This window comes from Lepisma saccharinum, chromosome 11, assembly GCF_977018435.1.
Source record: "Lepisma saccharinum chromosome 11, izLepSacc3.1, whole genome shotgun sequence".
NCBI lineage: Eukaryota > Metazoa > Arthropoda > Insecta > Zygentoma > Lepismatidae > Lepisma > Lepisma saccharinum.
Window position 1 is genome coordinate 1294091 of NC_139239.1, and position 18110 is coordinate 1312200.

An 18110-nucleotide genomic window follows, 5' to 3' on the forward strand; every position below is an offset into this window, starting at 1 on the left:
AAATAAAAGGGTAGAACTTGACAAAACATACTTTTGCATCCAAAATATAATTGAAAACTTTCTTGAATTGACGAAACACACTTCGTGTGTACAAAGTTTAATTCAAAACACATTTAAAATGTGTTATTTGAGTAAACTTAGAGAATAATCCTGTAAACTTGGAAAATATATCTCTCTGTGTGTGTGTGTGTGTGTGTGTGTGTGTCTGTGTAAGTGTGTGTGTGTATGTGTGTGTGTGTGTGTGTGTGTCTGTGCAAGTGTGTAAGTGTGTGTGTGTGTGTCCAAAATGTAATAAAAAACACGTTCAAATCGTGTTATTTGAGAAAATATTAGAATAAACTTGTGAAATAAACAGATAAAAGTTGAGAACACACACTTTGTGTGTCGAAAATATACCTAAAACTCTTTCCTGAATAGTATAAATAGTGTTATTTAGGTAAAAATAGGTATAAAATTTTAAAATAATAAGTTAAAAAGTTGTAAAAATATCTTTGTGAGTCCAAAATTTAATAAAAATTGTTGCCTGAACAGCTGAAATTGTGTTATTTGAGTAATAATAAGCCTAATAAACAGATAGAAGTTGAGAACGCACACTTAGTGTGTCGAAAATGTAACTAAAAGTCTTTCCTGAATAGTACAAATAGTGTTATTTTTGTAAAAAATTAATATCAAGTTGTAAAATAATAAGTTAAAAGTTGAAAAATTGTCTTTGTGAGTCCAAAATTTAATAAAAAATATTGCCTGAATAGTATAAATAGTGTTATTTAGGTTAAAAATAGATATAAAATTGTAAAATAATAAATTAAAAAGTTGTAAAAATATCTTTGCGAGTCCAAAATTTAATAAAAAATGTTGCCTGAATAGTATAAATAGTGTTATTTTGGTAAAAAATTGACATAAAATTGTAAAATAATAAGTTAAAAGTTTAGAAAATGTCTTTTTGTGAGTCCAAAATTTAATAAAAAATGTTGCCTGAACAGCTGAAATTGTATTATTTGAGTAATAATAAGCCTAATAAACAGATAGAAGTTGAGAACGCACACTTAGTGTGTCGAAAATGTAACTAAAAGTCTTTCCTGAATAGTACAAATAGTGTTATTTTTGTAAAAAATTAATATCAAGTTGTAAAATAATAAGTTAAAAGTTGAAAAATTGTCTTTGTGAGTCCAAGATTTAATAAAAAATATTGCCTGAATAGTATAAATAGTGTTATTTTGGTAAAAAATTAACATAAAATTGTAAAATAATAAGTTAAAAGTTATGTATCGAAAATGTAACTAAAAATGTTGCCTGAATAGTATAAATAGTGTTATTTTGGTAAAAAATTAACATAAAATTGTAAAATAATAAATTAAAAGTTGAAAAAATGTCTTTGCGAGTCCAAAATTTAATAAAAAATGTTGCCTGAATAGTACAAATAGTGTTATTTTTGTAAAAATAAGGATAAGCTGTGAAAATGTTTGACATAAAGTCAAAGTTTGGTAAAAAATAAACTCAAAATTAAGTTAAATAGCACACATTAACATACATTTACTACCTAAATCAATAATCAAAGGGTCCTAGGTTCGTTACCCCGTAATAAAAGCAAATGGTGAAAACTGTAGGCCCCGTCCCTAATAGCTCTCCCTTCTTCATAGTACAGATAAAAAAACCCTGCGCTAAAGCGTCCTGTGCCTTGGAGGCAAACCTGAGCGGAATATTAATTGGCGGCGGAAACCGCATAGCTTCAGAGATTTGACCCTTGCTGCGCATTCTCAGACATCCTTTGTTGTCTGATTGAATCCCTCCCCTGCCCTACAGTATTGCATAGCTTTCCCCTGTTCTTGCGTACTGGTTAACCTTGAAAAAACCGGTTCTGAAAACCTACCGACGCGTTCTCTGATTGGTCAATCAGGTTCTTCCTTTGTTCTGACGTTCTGACGTCATTTGACCTTGAACGCACTTCCCCCAAATTCCTTTCTCGTCTACCTGCGCGGAGTTCAGATTCTGAGACAGTATTCTGTCTAGCGTCTGAGATCATCGTCTTTAATACAATAATAACATACTTTATTATTACATAGTACTAATTAATAATATTACATATCGCGGGTTCGAGTACCGGGACCATCTTCTTTCGTAATTGGACCTGTACCTACACCCATTAACACCTTTCATAGCTGTTCATAAACCGTAAACTCTTATTTTCAATATTATAAACATTAATATTATCGATTTATACATTACATACTTTGCAGTAATGAATATAAAACCATATGCATAGCGTTTAGTACCTCTAATTACCTTCTATATACATATTTTTCATAAAATAAATAATTATATATTCATAAAAAGTTATAAACATGCAAATACATAAATGTAAAGTATTCTAAGTACTTGCAAATGAATTCTAAGTACGTGCAAATTAATTAAAACCCGTGCAAATTAGTTCTAAGTACGTGCAAATTAAAGACCACCCATGCAGCGACCGTCCTTATCGCGTTCAACCTCTACTTATGACAAAAATTAATCTACATAAAATTCTCTACAAAAACTATTCTGTGCATTTTTCTTCTAGGAAGCACGATTATGGCGCTAGAGAATCTAATATTTTCACCTTTTTCCCGCTCCATTGTGAAAGAGTGAAACTCAAGAAAACGCTTTTACATGGCACCTTGAAGCCTTATTTCTTATTAAAACGCCTATTATAAATGTTCTAAGGACTCTTCTTGAAAATGTATTCTCAAGTGGTAATTTATGTATATTAATTAAAACATAATTTTGTAATATTTAACACAAAACAAATGAACAAAATGTCTGTATTTCTGCTACTGTTAGAAACCAAAACATCGCTTGTCTTCTACCAGCAAGAATCCATGTAAATGAATGTGGAATAGATCATCAGAATTGACGTGAGCTTGCAGATCGAAGCAAAAGCGACAAGCTACAATCTACACAGAGATTTCAAAGCTAAGTGATGACACGGCCCCCTTTAGTCTAAAATATTCACCGTGTATGCGCGCACAACTGACGAGGTGCTACAAAGCACGGTATCGAGAACAAGGCCCAGTTGGAGTGACACGTGCAGCTTGCCGTGTCGCGTCAGTTCGAAAAGTTGCATTTATTTCTTAAGATTGGTTTCCAAGAGACATGTGCTGCTTCCATCTGAAAGCTCCGTTCGTCTTCTATACTCTGTCCCGGGAATCTCTGGAGTGAGCGAACGAAGACAAGGGTCTGCACAAGTAGTAACTAGAGAAGACAGTAACTTGACCAATGAATACTGTATGAGAGAGCGAATATAATTGCATGGTGGAGGGAAAACGACTGCAGCTACTAACCGCTTACAGGAGCGTGTACTGCTTCGCCCTGGTCACAAGCTTTCTCCTCTTCTCTAATGTAACACGTGGCCTTGTTCCAGAGATTCCCGGGACAGAGTATAGTAGTATATAGTATAGCTTTCAGACGGAAGCAGCACGTCTCTTCGAAACCAATCTTAAGAAGTAAATGCAATAGTGTCAGATTTTGAACACGTTATTGAACACTTTAGCACAATTTTTCTACAGCTACAAGTCCCCTTGCACAATCTTTAAGGCGTTTACAGGGTAGGCTATAATGCGAAGAATCTGGCGGTGCAGCATCTTTGTCTCTCAGCGAGTGGTACAAAGAGGATAATTAAGCGAAGGCTTCTTGGTTGTCCACATCCCTACCTCATCAGCTATAACTGGTATGGAGCAAGTTTGTACTTAAAGTTTTCTCTGAATTGGTCTTGTGATTTTTTATTTAGTAAAATAATTTATTAAATAAAAACTCTGGATCAACTGGATACAACACATCTGATTTTCCCTTCAGAAGTGACCGCTCCAGTGATTAACTCTCTTCTTCTTCTTTTTTTGTTCAAACTTGACATTTGCCAAATTTTTACCAACAATACTCAACATTGAAGACATTCCAACATCATAAGCATCAGAAGGATTGGTTTTCTTAATCCCTGTTACTTCTGTAATCATTAACTTTATGCCATCAAAATCAGGGAATGGTGGGTCCCTTACATTGAAAGAGGAACATACATTGAGAGTATTTGAAAATAAGATCCTTAGGAAAATCTTTGGACCCAAAAGGGATGAGGAGACAGGTGAGTGGAGAAGGTTACATAATTTAGAACTACATAATTTGTATTTATGTCCAGATATTATTAGAATAATTAAATCAAGAAGACTTAGGTGGGCAGGCCATGTGGCACGAATGGGAGAGGAAAGAGGAGTTTACAGGATTCTTGTTGGGAAACCTGATGGTAAGAGACCTGTAGGAAGGCCAAGACGAAGATGGAGGGACAACGTTGAGATGGACCTAAGGGAAATCGGTAGGGATGGAAAAGAGTATATAGATCTTGCTCAAGATAGGGAAAGATGGAAGGCCTGTGTTGCTGCAGCCATGAACCTTCGGGTTTAAGAAGGCTAGAGAGTTAGTTAGTTAGTTAGTTAGTTTGGTGGGTGAGATGAGAATCACTGACAAAAGATTGATTGAGTTTGAGTTTTAAGTCCACTTTACGCACAGTAAGGCTAATCGGGATTGAACCTACAGTTTAAAGTGGGATCCGAACCAATGTGTGCCTCCACAGGGTATCGAACCTGGGACCCCTTGCTTACAAGGAGACGACGTTATAACTGCGCCATCGGGGAGGCCTCACTGACAAAAGAACTGAAAGTCTTGCTTATCCCTTGATATACGAGACTATCGTGCATCGACATGCTGCTCATCTATTTTTCTGCAAACTAATGAGCATGCCAAAAAATCCACTTAGCATTGACTCTGGTCACTCCTCTGCCAGTCCCAACAACTCTTAATAGAGCGCCGGGTTCGATACCCGGTGGAGGCACACAGTGGTTCGGATCCCACTTTAAACTGTAGGTCCAGTCCCGATTACCTTACTGTGCATAAAGTGGACTCAAAACACCAACTCAACAACAGCAACAACTCCTAATGAAGCGCATAACGGCTCAGTTGTTATATCTGACCAGAACTTTTCGGATCATTTTATTATGGTTTGAATTGTTGTTTTAAGTTACCTTTACGCACAGTAAGGTTAATAGGGATTGGACCTACAGTTTAAAGTGGGATCCGAACCACTGTGCAATGTGTCTCCAATAGGTATCGAATCCGGGACCCGTTGATTACAATGGCGTTTTATTGTGAAACAACCTTTTTGGACAAAGTCAAGATGCTCCTTTGGAGTTATCTTCTCTTTCAGACCAAACATATTATCTCCTGCACAGAGATGACATAAATAACTGCATGCAATGATAAAAGCAATTGAACGCATAAATGATATTCTGTAAGAAAGAATAAATGTAATAAGTACAGTTTTATAGAAGATAAATACTACAAAACATCACGGAAAAGACGTTTTCGTGAGTTCCGCACTTGCAAAACTGGGCGCCTTCAAGGTGCCAGACGTAAAAACGAAATTCACTGTTCATACATATAACTGGTGCATTCTGGGTACAAAACCTGGCCACCTCACCATACCATGTGTTTGAATGGATAAAAATTTGCTAAAACTAACACTAAAAAGCTGACCATCGCAAAATTTATTGTAAAATAAGACATTTTCCTAAATTCTTTGAATTTATTCTGAATCTTTGTCTGAAGAAGACACTGTTAGAGGTGAAAAGGTTACGTGTATAGTAACTCATTTTTCAATAACATTTACCTTGGTCAGCTTTTTAGTGTTTTATTAAAAAAATGCTGGTTCACTCTTCCTTGTTCACTTTTTGGGGTTTTGAAGTGATGTAACATTGTGATTAAAAATACATACCCACAAACAATTATGAAAATGTATCCTTAAAAAAACATTAAGGAATAGATTTCTATTATTTAATGCTTGTTTATAAAAAGAGTGAAATCTTGTATGCCTATAGGCATGTATACATGCTAATATAAAATACATATAACTTATCCTTATAATAAACTTCTAAGATTGAATTCTGAACAGTCCTATTCTTTGTCACTTTTTTATTTTTAGCTGTGGCCATAAATCACCAACGATCTGCCATCTCTCAAAAACTTAAAAATAAAAATTATTCCTCACCGCGAATACCTGACCAGTTCAGGAGTCCCACAGGGGTCGAACCTTGGTCCCTTGCTATATTTAATTTTCATAAACGATTTGGCAGAACTACTTACAAAATCTGAGACATTAATCTCTGCTGATGATGTTAAAATCGTCGTTGATCGTCGTTGCATGGCCGAGTGAACGTGTGGAAGTTGCGCTCCCAGAATTTCGTTATACAAAGGCAGGTGTAAAGAGGATAAGCGGTGTTGTTTCATAGAAATTGTTTCGTAAGTGATAGTGTGAATGATTTCTGTATAGATATACTTTCCCACCCCAGTCACTCTATCGAAATATTGAATAGTTTCTCTGGCTTGTGAACGCGAACAAAGCAGCCAGCAGCCATGGCGCCTAGAAAACACGGAGCATCAGCAGCAGCTGGAGGTCAGTCACCCCTGCAGGACACAGCGGCCTTCGTCAGGGAGATCTGCGAGGAAGTGAAATCAGCGGTGCAAACCTCAGAAGTGCTAAAACTGATCACAGATTCCATAATTGAATCGATCACAAAAGCTGTGGTGGATCGTTTGACAGAAACGATGAAGTTCAATGGACATTTCCACTTTGACATGAAAAACGTTTTAAATCCATTCATTTTACAGATAATGACACAAACATGAGATGTGCAAAATATCTCGGCGATATTTGTTTCGGTTCTAGAGAAACACGCCTTCAAACACCGCTGAAATTCACCTACTACGTCACGGATTTGAAAACGTCCTCTCCACAGACAGGAGGTCCTCTGACGTCATCACTTAGAAATGCGTGCAGGCGGGGCTTCTGCTCGTCCTGTCAACCTGTGCTGTCAACTTAGCATGAGCCGCGGAAGCGACAGAAAATTCACTTGTTACTGTGTAAAACAAGTATCTTACAACTTCCAGTGCAAAAATCTGTGCTCCATTTCTTGGAGATGAATTATGGCCTAGTAAACTCCCTTCGCGCGGAACTCGTGGACAGAGACGAAAATATCCGAAAGTTGCAAGAAAACACAGAGGATCTGGAACAATACCAAAGAAGAAATAGCATACGTATCTTCGGAATTCCAGAGACCGAAGGGGAAAGTACCGACAACATCGCCCTGTCTCTTTTCGAGGAGCATTTAGGGGTTCACGTAAGCAACGGTGATTTGCGCCGCACGCACAGGGTAGGACCGAAGTCTCCCGGGTCGCACAGAGGCATCATCGTGAAATTTACCAATTACAGGGCAAGGTCGCTAGTTTTCAGGTACAAAAGAAAACTAAAAAACTCGGGAATCTCCATAAGAGAAGATCTCTGCAGTGCACGACTGCAGCTTCTCAGGAAGGCCATCGAGAAGTTCGGTCTCAAACAGATGTACACGGAAGATGGGAAAATAATGATCAGGAAAGGTAACACGAAACACTACGTCACATCGTGTAGACAACTACCAAACCTGTAAAACAATCTAGCCGTAATACGCGAAAAAAAAAACACAAGAAAAAACTCTGGGATAGCAGCAAGTGCCTCCTATGTTGCTCGTAGGAAGTGTATTCTACAAGAGCCATGAAAACTAATAATCTAAATATGTTTAATTCTAGTATTTTGCCGTTAAAATATTATGTGTTTATGTCTTCGTCTCAAGCAATAGTGTGTGTAAATGTGTGTGTGATTGTGTGTCGTTGTTTGTGTACTCGTTTCCACCCGATGAAGAGAAGAAATAACCTGGATGTGTGTCTTAGAAATTTTCGTATAAGTCAGGTAAGTGCTTGCCTTGATATATTGTTCGCTTTTTCGATCAAAGAATGTCCCCACAGCTACGTATTCCGATCGGCCGCAGAGAGAGGGGAGGAAAGGAGAAACAGTAGCGCCTTTTTCTTTCAAGAATGGGTGAAAACGTCATGAGAGAGAGCCACCCCTACCCGCCTGACCATCAAACAGTTTCAACCCCCGTTACTCGGTCAAAGACCCACGGCACCCTGGTTCGGAAGCAGAGGTTGCCAAATTTATCCGACCTCAGCATAGCACACGCAAACGTTCGTTCTTTAATCCCGAAAATGGACGAACTGAGGTTCGTTGTACGCCAACGTGCTTACGATATCGTAATAATAACGGAAACGTGGCTCTGTAGCGCAGACGGGACGAACGAAATCAACATCCCCGGTTACTCGGTTTTCCGTAACGACAGAAACAAGAAAGAAGGCGGGGGCATTGCCATATTTATCCGCTCGGCGCTGGCAGTAAAATTCGTAGACTTCCGACCATCCGAAGCCAATGATATTGAATATATTAGCATGATAGTTAGTGTAAGTGACTTAAAACTTGGTATTTGCGCGTTTTACCGTCCACCAAATGTACCCTATACAAATCTCGACATCATAGAAGAAATTATTTCAGATAACTATGCCAGTGTAGACACTTTCCTTATGCTAGGCGATTTTAATTGCGACATGCTCAGCACACAAAAAGCGGAGACCCTGTTTCTTAAAGATATTATAAAATCGTATAGTTTAACACAATTGATTGATAAACCCACTAGAATGACAGAATCTTCCGAAACATTGTTAGATTTAATAACACTGGTCTACGTCCATTTTGCTGACTGGAGGCTGATGGTTGTTCTTTAGTAATTCGAGGGTGGTAAATCCAAAACCGAAATCCGTTTTTTTCTATCACGTCAGGTTTCGGAGGAAAATAGAAAATTATCTAATATTAGGGATGTATATTTAGAGTAATGAAACAACGTAGTCCGTAAAGAGGTCACAAGATGGCAGCACATGGAATATTATAGTGATTATTATCTAAATCAGTTATTTGAACATTGTTAACCTCAAAACAAAGGACAAATATTACTAACTTTGTAAGGAAAGCATATAGTGCATATTTCGGAATTAAATTGGGTGACCAAGATAAATCCTGGGCACCTCATAAAGTATGCAGGAACTGTGTAGAAAAGAAGGAAAGAAATATATTAGCGTCTGGAACAACCTTCATGTATCTGGACAGAGATAGGCATCTATTAAGATATTTTCAAAGGGAGGAAGAATATGTCTATTGTACAGATGTGAAGGGACTAATTGAAGCTATGGGATGTACGTATAATGCAGGAGAATGGAGGCTTTTATTGATAGCAAGAGGAGTTTGAAGTGTGTGTTGATGCATAATGGCAATAAGTTAGCATCCATTCCTGTTGGCCACTCCGTACATTTGAAGGAAAGTTACGAAACAATGAAAGAACTGCTTCGAAAGAAAAAAGTATGACAGTTGGCTTGTGTGCTGAGATCTCAAGGTCATTTCAATGTTACTTGGTCAATAAGCAGGTTTCACGAAATATCCATGCTTTTTGTATTTATGGGACAGTCGAGCAAGGAACGAACATTGGGTACGAAGACTGTGGCCTGCCAGGAAAAGCTTTGAAGTCGGGGCGAAAAACATCCAGAACAAGCCGCTTGTTGATCCTAAGAAAGTGTTACTTCCTCCACTGCACATTATTTTGGATTAATGAAGCAGTATGTAAAAGCTCTGGATAAGAATGGGGCTTGCTTTAAATACATTTGCTCAAAATTTCCTGCATTGACGCCTGAGAAAGTAAAAGCAGGTATTTTTGATGGTCCTCAGATAAGGATGCTAATGAAAGATGAAGAATTCTTACAAACAATGAACCGCACAGAGAAAGATGCATGGTGTGCCTTTTCTGATGTCATTACAAACTTTCTTGGAAACTTCAGGGTGCACAACTACGAGGTTCTAGTTGAAAATTTGTTGGTGACGTTTCAAAAGTTAGGAGTAAATACGAGTGTCAAGCTTCACTTCCTGCACAGCCACTTAGAAGTATTTCCGTCCAATCTTGGTGCCGTAAGTGAAGAACAGGGCGAACGCTTCCACCAAGACATAAAAACCATGGACCACCGATATCAGGAGAGATGAAATGAAAACATGATGGCCGACTATTGCTGGTGCTTGCAGCGTGACGTTCCTGAGGTCACGTACTCCATAAAATCAAAGAAACGAAACATTTTGCCTAAGTAGGTACGCATGTTGTGCTATTATGTGGTGTATGTTAAGTTTAGCATAAGTACAGGCATCAGGTGCTTACTGTATGTGCTCGTGAAACAAATTGATCAATTTGCAGGAATTACCTAAACATTTTGTCCATTAAGAACTCCCTATTGAGAAAATAGAAACGTATGTTTGTTCAACAACGTGACGTGATACTCTGCATGAACATCTGACTACGTCGCATTCTCTTTGCAAGTGCTGTTGGAATGTAGCCGGATATAATTTTCTGAAAATTTTGAAATGTGACTTGTCAAACAATGCAACTTAATACCTGTTATCAGCTCCGCCACCTTATGTATAGTCCTATAATTTCATTATGTGCAGATATCTATATGGAAAATTGGTGGAGTTTAGCCCAGTATTATAATATTGTGAAAATTTTCAAATGTGATTTGTGAAAAATTGTGACGTGATACACTTTTTCTGACTACATATTTGGAATCAGCGACCTCAAATTATATAGAATCAGTTATAATATGTAAGTCAGCAGAAAAAGAAATTTCATTATGTGCAGATATCTATATGGAAAATTGTTGGAGTTTAGACCAGTATTATAATATTGTGAAAATTTTGAAATGTGATTTGTGAAAAATTGTGACGTGATACACTTTCTCTGACTACATATTTGGAATCAGCGACCTCAACAGTCAACAGAAAAAGAAATTTCATTATGTGCAGATATCTATATGAAAAATTGTTGGAGTTTAGCCCAGTATTATAATATTGTGAAAATTTTGAAATGTGATTTGTGAAAAATTGTGACGTGATACACATTTTCTGACTACATATTTGGAATCAGCGACCTCAAATTATATAGAATCAGTTAAAATATCTAAGTCAACAGAAAAAGAAATTTCATTATGTGCAGATATCTATATGAAAAATTGTTGGAGTTAAGCCCAGTATTATAATATTGTGAAAATTTTCAAATGTGATTTGTGAAAAATTGTGACGTGATACACTTTCTCTGACTACATATTTGGAATCAGCGATCTCAAATTATATAGAATCAGTTAAAATATCTAAGTCAGCAGAAATCTTTTTTTCATATGTAGACCAGTGTAATTGTTGACAACCCCAACATTGTATCGTCTTTCGAAATCGCGAGTCCAATCGGAACTTCAGACCACTGCTTGACGAGCGTGTCACTGCATTGCGCAAAACCCAGGGATAAAGCCAAGTACGTTACGTACCGAGATTTTAAGAAATTTGAATATGAAATTTTTTGTCTAGATGCTGTAAACATCAATTGGAATGAAACGTTTAAACTTGGAAACATCGATTCTAAAATAGAATTTCTTGAGAAAAATCTCGTCGACCTGTTTAACGTTCACACCCCATTACGAACGGTTAGGGTGACGAAAGAGCCAGCGCCGTGGCTAACGGATAATCTTAAACTGCTCATGAAACTGAGGGATGGTGCGCTGCGTAAATACAAGCGAAGCAAATTAATTTTACATTGGGACGAATATAAAAGATTAAGAAATTTTACCACCTCTGTTATGAGGCAAGAGAAAAAAGCTTATTTTTCTTTTATTGTCAATAACAATAAGAGAAATTCAAAGAATATGTGGAATAGCCTGAAAACAATTGGTATCGGTAGCAAACGGAACGCGGGAGAACTTCCGCCTCACCTGAGCAGTCCCTCTGAAATTAATAAACATTTTGGAAATGTCTACGACAGTGTTCCTCGAGACAACGCCATTATTGCAAAGGAGTGTAAGTATTTCTTAGAGAACTGCTTTCCAAACGATGCAAAAGAATTATCCTTTCGCCAGGTTCAAGCATGGTTCAAGATTCTAAGGTTGAAAAGGAAGTATACAGCATTCGGTCAAATGCTGCAGGAGTGGACAACATTATGTGCAAAATGCTTAAACTGGCCCTTCCCTTCATACTTCCGGCACTCACGCATACTATAATTTTTTCTCTGAAAACCAGCCAATTTCCAAATGCATGGAAAGAAGCTAGAGTTATTCCGCTCCCCAAAAAGCAGACGTTAACCTCTCTAAGCGATTTAAGACCAATCAGCATTCTATCAATATTTTCAAAAGTCACAGAAAATATAGTATCTATACAATTAAAAGAGTACATTGCAAAATATAAAATCTTACCTGACTCTCAATCAGGTTTCCGGACTTCTCATAGTACAACCACGGCATTGTTATCTGTCACAGACAATATTTTACGTTCGATTAACGATAAAAAACTAACTATACTAGTATTATTAGACCTTTCTAAAGCTTTCGATCTTGTCAATCATAACCTTCTCCTAGCAAAAATGAAATACTACAGTTTTTCGAAGCCTGCAATAAACTGGTTCCAATCATATCTACGCGAAAGAAGACAAAGGGTTTTTTACCCTGTCGACACCGGATCATCACCGATAACATTAAATGGAGGAGTCCCGCAAGGTTCCATTCTGGCTCCCCTTTTATACACCTTATACGTCGCTGATATATCAAACACCATCAGCCATTATAATATACATTGTTACGCGGATGATACGCAGTTGATGATATCGTCATCACCATCGGATTTGTTAAACAAGATAGATAATCTAAACAATGATTTACATACCCTTAACAAGTGGCTCACTGCAAATGGGCTCGCAATTAACCAGAATAAATGCGTATACACAATTTTAGACTCTAACTATTATCTTGAAAAAGTAAATTATGATACAATTAACATCAAAATTAAAAACCAAAACATAATTTATGCATCAACGGTTAAAAATCTAGACCTTACTTTTGATCCCAAACTTTCCTGGGCAGGGCATATTTCAGTGCAATGCACAAAATGCGTTAACAATAATGAGATCACTCTACAGGAGGAGAGACTTTTTCACTAGAGAAACAAAATTATATCTCATCGAAACTCTAATATATCCTATTTTCGATTACTGTGATGTGGTGTACGGCACGAATTTACAACGTAAAATATCGAACAGAATACAAAAAATACAGAATTCTTGCATTCGTTACGTTCTCTCGATCAGGAGAAATCAGCACATCCTACCCTTGCTCAATACATACAAAATTCTTAACATGTCTAGGCAACGCCTCCTGCATCAGTGTTCTACAATATATAAGGTATTAAAATTGCAAACACCTATCTATCTCCACGAGAAACTGACATTTAGAAATTCCATACATCCATACAATACTAGAGGTCGGCGAAAAATCGACATTCCCCGCCACTCTGCTGTCAGTTTCGAAGGCTCCTTCTCCCTCTGGTCTGCAAAGGTTTGGAATGCTCTTCCCGATTATGTTTCTTTTGCTACAACACCCAAAAACTTCAAAGAACAAGTCATATTATTTTTATTGCAAGGACAACAATTGAGCATTAGCTCGTACGGCTAATGAACAGGAATCCACTAAAGTAAAACCATGTATTTTGCAAACACTTATCTGACACAACGAATATTTCAACCTGTGTGCATGCTATTTTAGTATCGATTTGGAAATTGCGTATGTACACGTGTGTATGTGTGTGCATGTGTGTGTGTGTGTGTTATTGTATTCTATTATAATTTTATTATTTTTCATTTATGTCAAATTCATTCATGTTATGTTATATATTTGATTTAGTATTATAAATATATTCATTGTAACTTTTATTCACCAGAGTTAGGTGGTAGAGCAGCCCAAGGCTGAATCTCGCTCTGTAGTAAATAAAAATACCTTTCAATTCAATTCAATTCAAAATACATAAAAATATCAAAAACTCTGATGACTGTATAATATTACATGAAGAGCTGGATAACTTGCTTCACTGGTGTGAAATTAATAAATTCAGCCCAAACTTAAAGAAATGTAAACTTGTATCATTCACCCGCAACAGACACCTAGTCAATATTCATACACTATTTCTAATGTGTTAGCACAAAGTGAGAATATCGGTACTGACTTAGGGGTCACTTTTGACCAAAAGTTAACATTCCAATCACATATTCTAAGCGAAGCACACAGAAATTTGGAATTTATAATGAGAATGGGTACTCAATTTAGAAAAAAGGAAACATTTCTCATGCCTTATTATATGCTTGTCACATCTAAACTCAAATATTCTTCTCTTGTTTGGAACCCACAATTCAAGAAAGATATCAAAAAATTAGAGAAGCTTCAAAATAAATTTCTCAGATATCTACTATTTAAACTTGATGGTACATATCCAAAACTCACTCCTAACAACATATTACACAACATTTTTAATATTCCGTCACTCGACAAAAGGAGGCAAACAAATCAAATAACTTTTTGCTCCAAGTTTCTTAATGGTAAAATAGATTATTTTAATCTGTTGTTGAATATAAATTTTTATGTACCAAACTGTATGTTAAGGCCCAGAACTGACCTCTTTCAAATCCCCCTTGGAAGAACCAAAATATCCGAAGTGGAACCCATGAGGAAAATGTGCAAATTATTTAATTCAGTTTCTAAGATTAATGCCAGTATAGACCTATTTAAATGTAATTTGTAACATAAGATCTATTCGCTGAATTTCTGTATGTTTTGTTTTGTTCATTGAATTTTGGTTTTCATTCAGCTTGTAAGGTTATATCCAACAGTTTAGCGTCATTTATTATTGTATTATCACTGCATTTCCTTTGTCTATATAATCTAATAATTAAATTCTTCTCACAAGTGTTCTTAAATATTAAATGTATATTGCGTCATTCATATTTCATGTTAATTTTCTTAGTTATGTTCTTGTTTATGTAATGATGTCATCCTAGATTGAACACTCTGTGCCTGTTGTGTTTCAATTAAATGAATAAATAAATGTACTTTAGTTGTTTCAAATGAAAAAAGTGAAGCATGTATTTTATTGAGCACATTTAATCACAGCTTCACAGTACAAAAAGGATAAAAAAACTTAAGTGAGTGAGTATAATGGTCGTAAAACTCCTTGCAGACGACATTTCGCGAAGCTACGCTTCGCTTCTTCAGGTATTTCTTTTCAGTATATAAAATACTTCATCGTCTGCAAGGAGTTTTAAGACCATTATACTCACTCACGTAATTTTTTTTTAGTTTTTAGTGAGTAAAGGCACAATTTTCAAAATGTGTATTTAATCACAGGCTACAGTACAGCATGTTATTGTATTTTCTTTTCTTTGATATTGTTCTCATTAATAAATCCTGGTAATAAGTCAAAACTTGGAAGAAAATACTTTTAGAGCCATAATACTTACTTTGAGCTGTATGAAAAAGCACCAATTCTTATTATTTTTTTTTCCTTCTCTGTCTTTTAAACTGAAATATAAAGATTTCAATTTTGTCACGTTTAAAGATACGAGCATTTACAGTCCACTGCCAGCCAATTGTTGCAGGAAAGAGAACACACACACACACACACACACACATACATATATATAAACAAAAAAAAAACTGTTTCTCACAGGGTTTTCTCAAACTCAAGTTATGGTAAGTCAAATTTCTATGTTCCGTTGGCTTTGATAAAGGTAGATCTCATATTTCTCAAGACCTGCACAGACCAACTAAGCAACCACAATTTTTATCAAAATTAACTGTACTATTGTGTGCATTTCTACAAAATTATTATAGTAGTCAAAATATGTCGATAAAATGCTGATGCGCATTGTGTATTCATACCATATCCCCTTCTCAATATTATGTTCCCGATCACATTAAACCAGACCGAGTTAATCTCACTGCAGTTATCGCCAAATCACATAAATAAATATAAATGAAAGGGAAATAGTAGGTATACGCATTTTAGCAGAAGGTATATGCCAATGAGTAAGGTTAACCAGAAGGTATATGGTGTATACCTTTGACTACAGCCCTGCCATTACTGTGACAATTTTGAACGGCAAATGTATTTGTATTCTACACCTCCAGATTGATACACAAAACATGTTCCAGGACTCAATTACATAAATGGATGTTCTTATTACCCTGAAGGAGCATCCATACATCTAGTGCTGATATCAACAAAGGTCGTGTACTGTGCAGATCTCAGCTAAGCATGGTTTTGCTTTCTTGGACAGGGGACATCCTTACTGACCTTTAGAAATGTTTTTGATTTAGAAGTCACACTCAGATGTTGATCTCAGGTGTGTTTTGCTTGCTTTGGGACAACTGTTCAATCGAGAATATTCTATCCAGAAGTTCATTGCTGGCATTAAGGAACATTAACACCTTAAGTGTGGTATTTTCTGAACAAGTCACTACTGAAAAACTATGTTTTCTTTAAAGCAACATTCCATTTCATCACTCTCTTCTTCTCATTCTTCATCATCTTCTTTATTTTCCAATTCAGATTCACTGTCATTGCTTTCAGAGGTCAACAACAAATGCTGCTTGGGCTTCCTGATGGCATAGTGGTAACAAATTGTCACCTTGTCATCAAGGGTTTCCGGGTTCGATACCTGGTGGAGGCACATTGCATAGTGATTCGGATCCCACTCTAGGTCCAGACCTGATTAGCCTATATGAGCATAAAGTGGACATAAATCAAAATTTCAAACAAGTGCAATGTTCGCATCATGCATATTTTAGCCATATTTTGGTTTTCTATTGTGCACAAATTACACTGCACAACAGCAGACCTCTTTTCTTACTTCTAACTTATATTCGCTTTCTTCTTCTTTTTCATCTTATTCCTCTTTTCTATTGTTTATGTTTTTACTACAGCTAGCACAATCTCACCTAACATGATTGTTACGTTCTCAATGTCTGGGCGTATATATACACCACCCACAGTTGAACCTTCCACACCGCAACAGCACATTATGGGTGGCATATATATGCACCAACCACACTTAAGGGGTTAAGATTTAGCACACATGGGAGATGTACTATATAGAAATTTAGGCCAAATATTAATGTAATTTACATTTCTACGCTGGGAGAAACCAGGAAACATCGATGTCTACAGTGCTTCAAAGGCAATAGATTCCATTGCAGTAGCACTGACATAGACGATTCCACACAGGTAAAACACAGGCAGAGAAAAATCAGGTTCAGTAGCTCAGTTGGTATAGCAATGGCATGGCATACCAGAGACTTGAGTTCGAGTTCTGGCCAACTGGTCGAGCCAGCATTTTTCGCTGAAATTTCTACATGTGACATTAAGCAAGTTGGTGAACTTAAATGATATCACATTACAATGTGAACTTCTACTCACATATTCAAAATGTGACTGTGCAGACTTCATACAGCTATTCAACTGAGAATGAAGTATCCAGAGTTTGTTATCTGTTGTGTTCACATCCTGATGTCAACTCTAGGTCTACACATATAGAGTAAGTAGGTTGCAACCTTGTGTAACTTGAGAACTTTGAAGAACTCTGGAGGTGGGAGATTGAATGCACACAATGTTTTTGCTCAAATCATTTTAATATTCATATCTCTATACATCAAATAATTTTCTATATACCTTAGATGTGTCAGATTTCAAGGTTTCAGGTTGTAAGTAAAATCAACTCTTTTAATATTACTAATATATTGGATATAAAATTGTTACATTATCTCATTTGTAGCTTTGATGATGATGATGATATCAACTTTCAATGTTGGGATGTATCTAATTCAATCATAATGCATTGTTTTGAAAACACAGTATGCTGTCATTTAATATCAACACGTTAAACTTCAATGGATTACACACTAACAGCACCACTGTAGCAGTGGTGTTGTGGGAAAGAATATGTATGAGGCATTGTGGATATTAGGGGCGAACTTGCAAAATACAAGTTGCAGAAATCTGCAGTTTTGCAAATATCTGTCCTATTCTAAAGCAAATTTGAGAGTATTAGAGGTGAGGCTGACTCCTGTCAGAAGTGAATCATAAGTTCGTACAGTCTTCCATGTATATGGTATTTTAAAATTAAAGAAAAAGGTCAACCCAACCCCTGTCGAGTTCATCCTAAATATCTGCAACGCCTCATATGTTTATATTTTGTCTTTGTTTCATTTAATGTAATCAAATGTAATATATATGTTGAACAATTGTACTCAACTTTCAAAATTTGGTTCTTCAACCC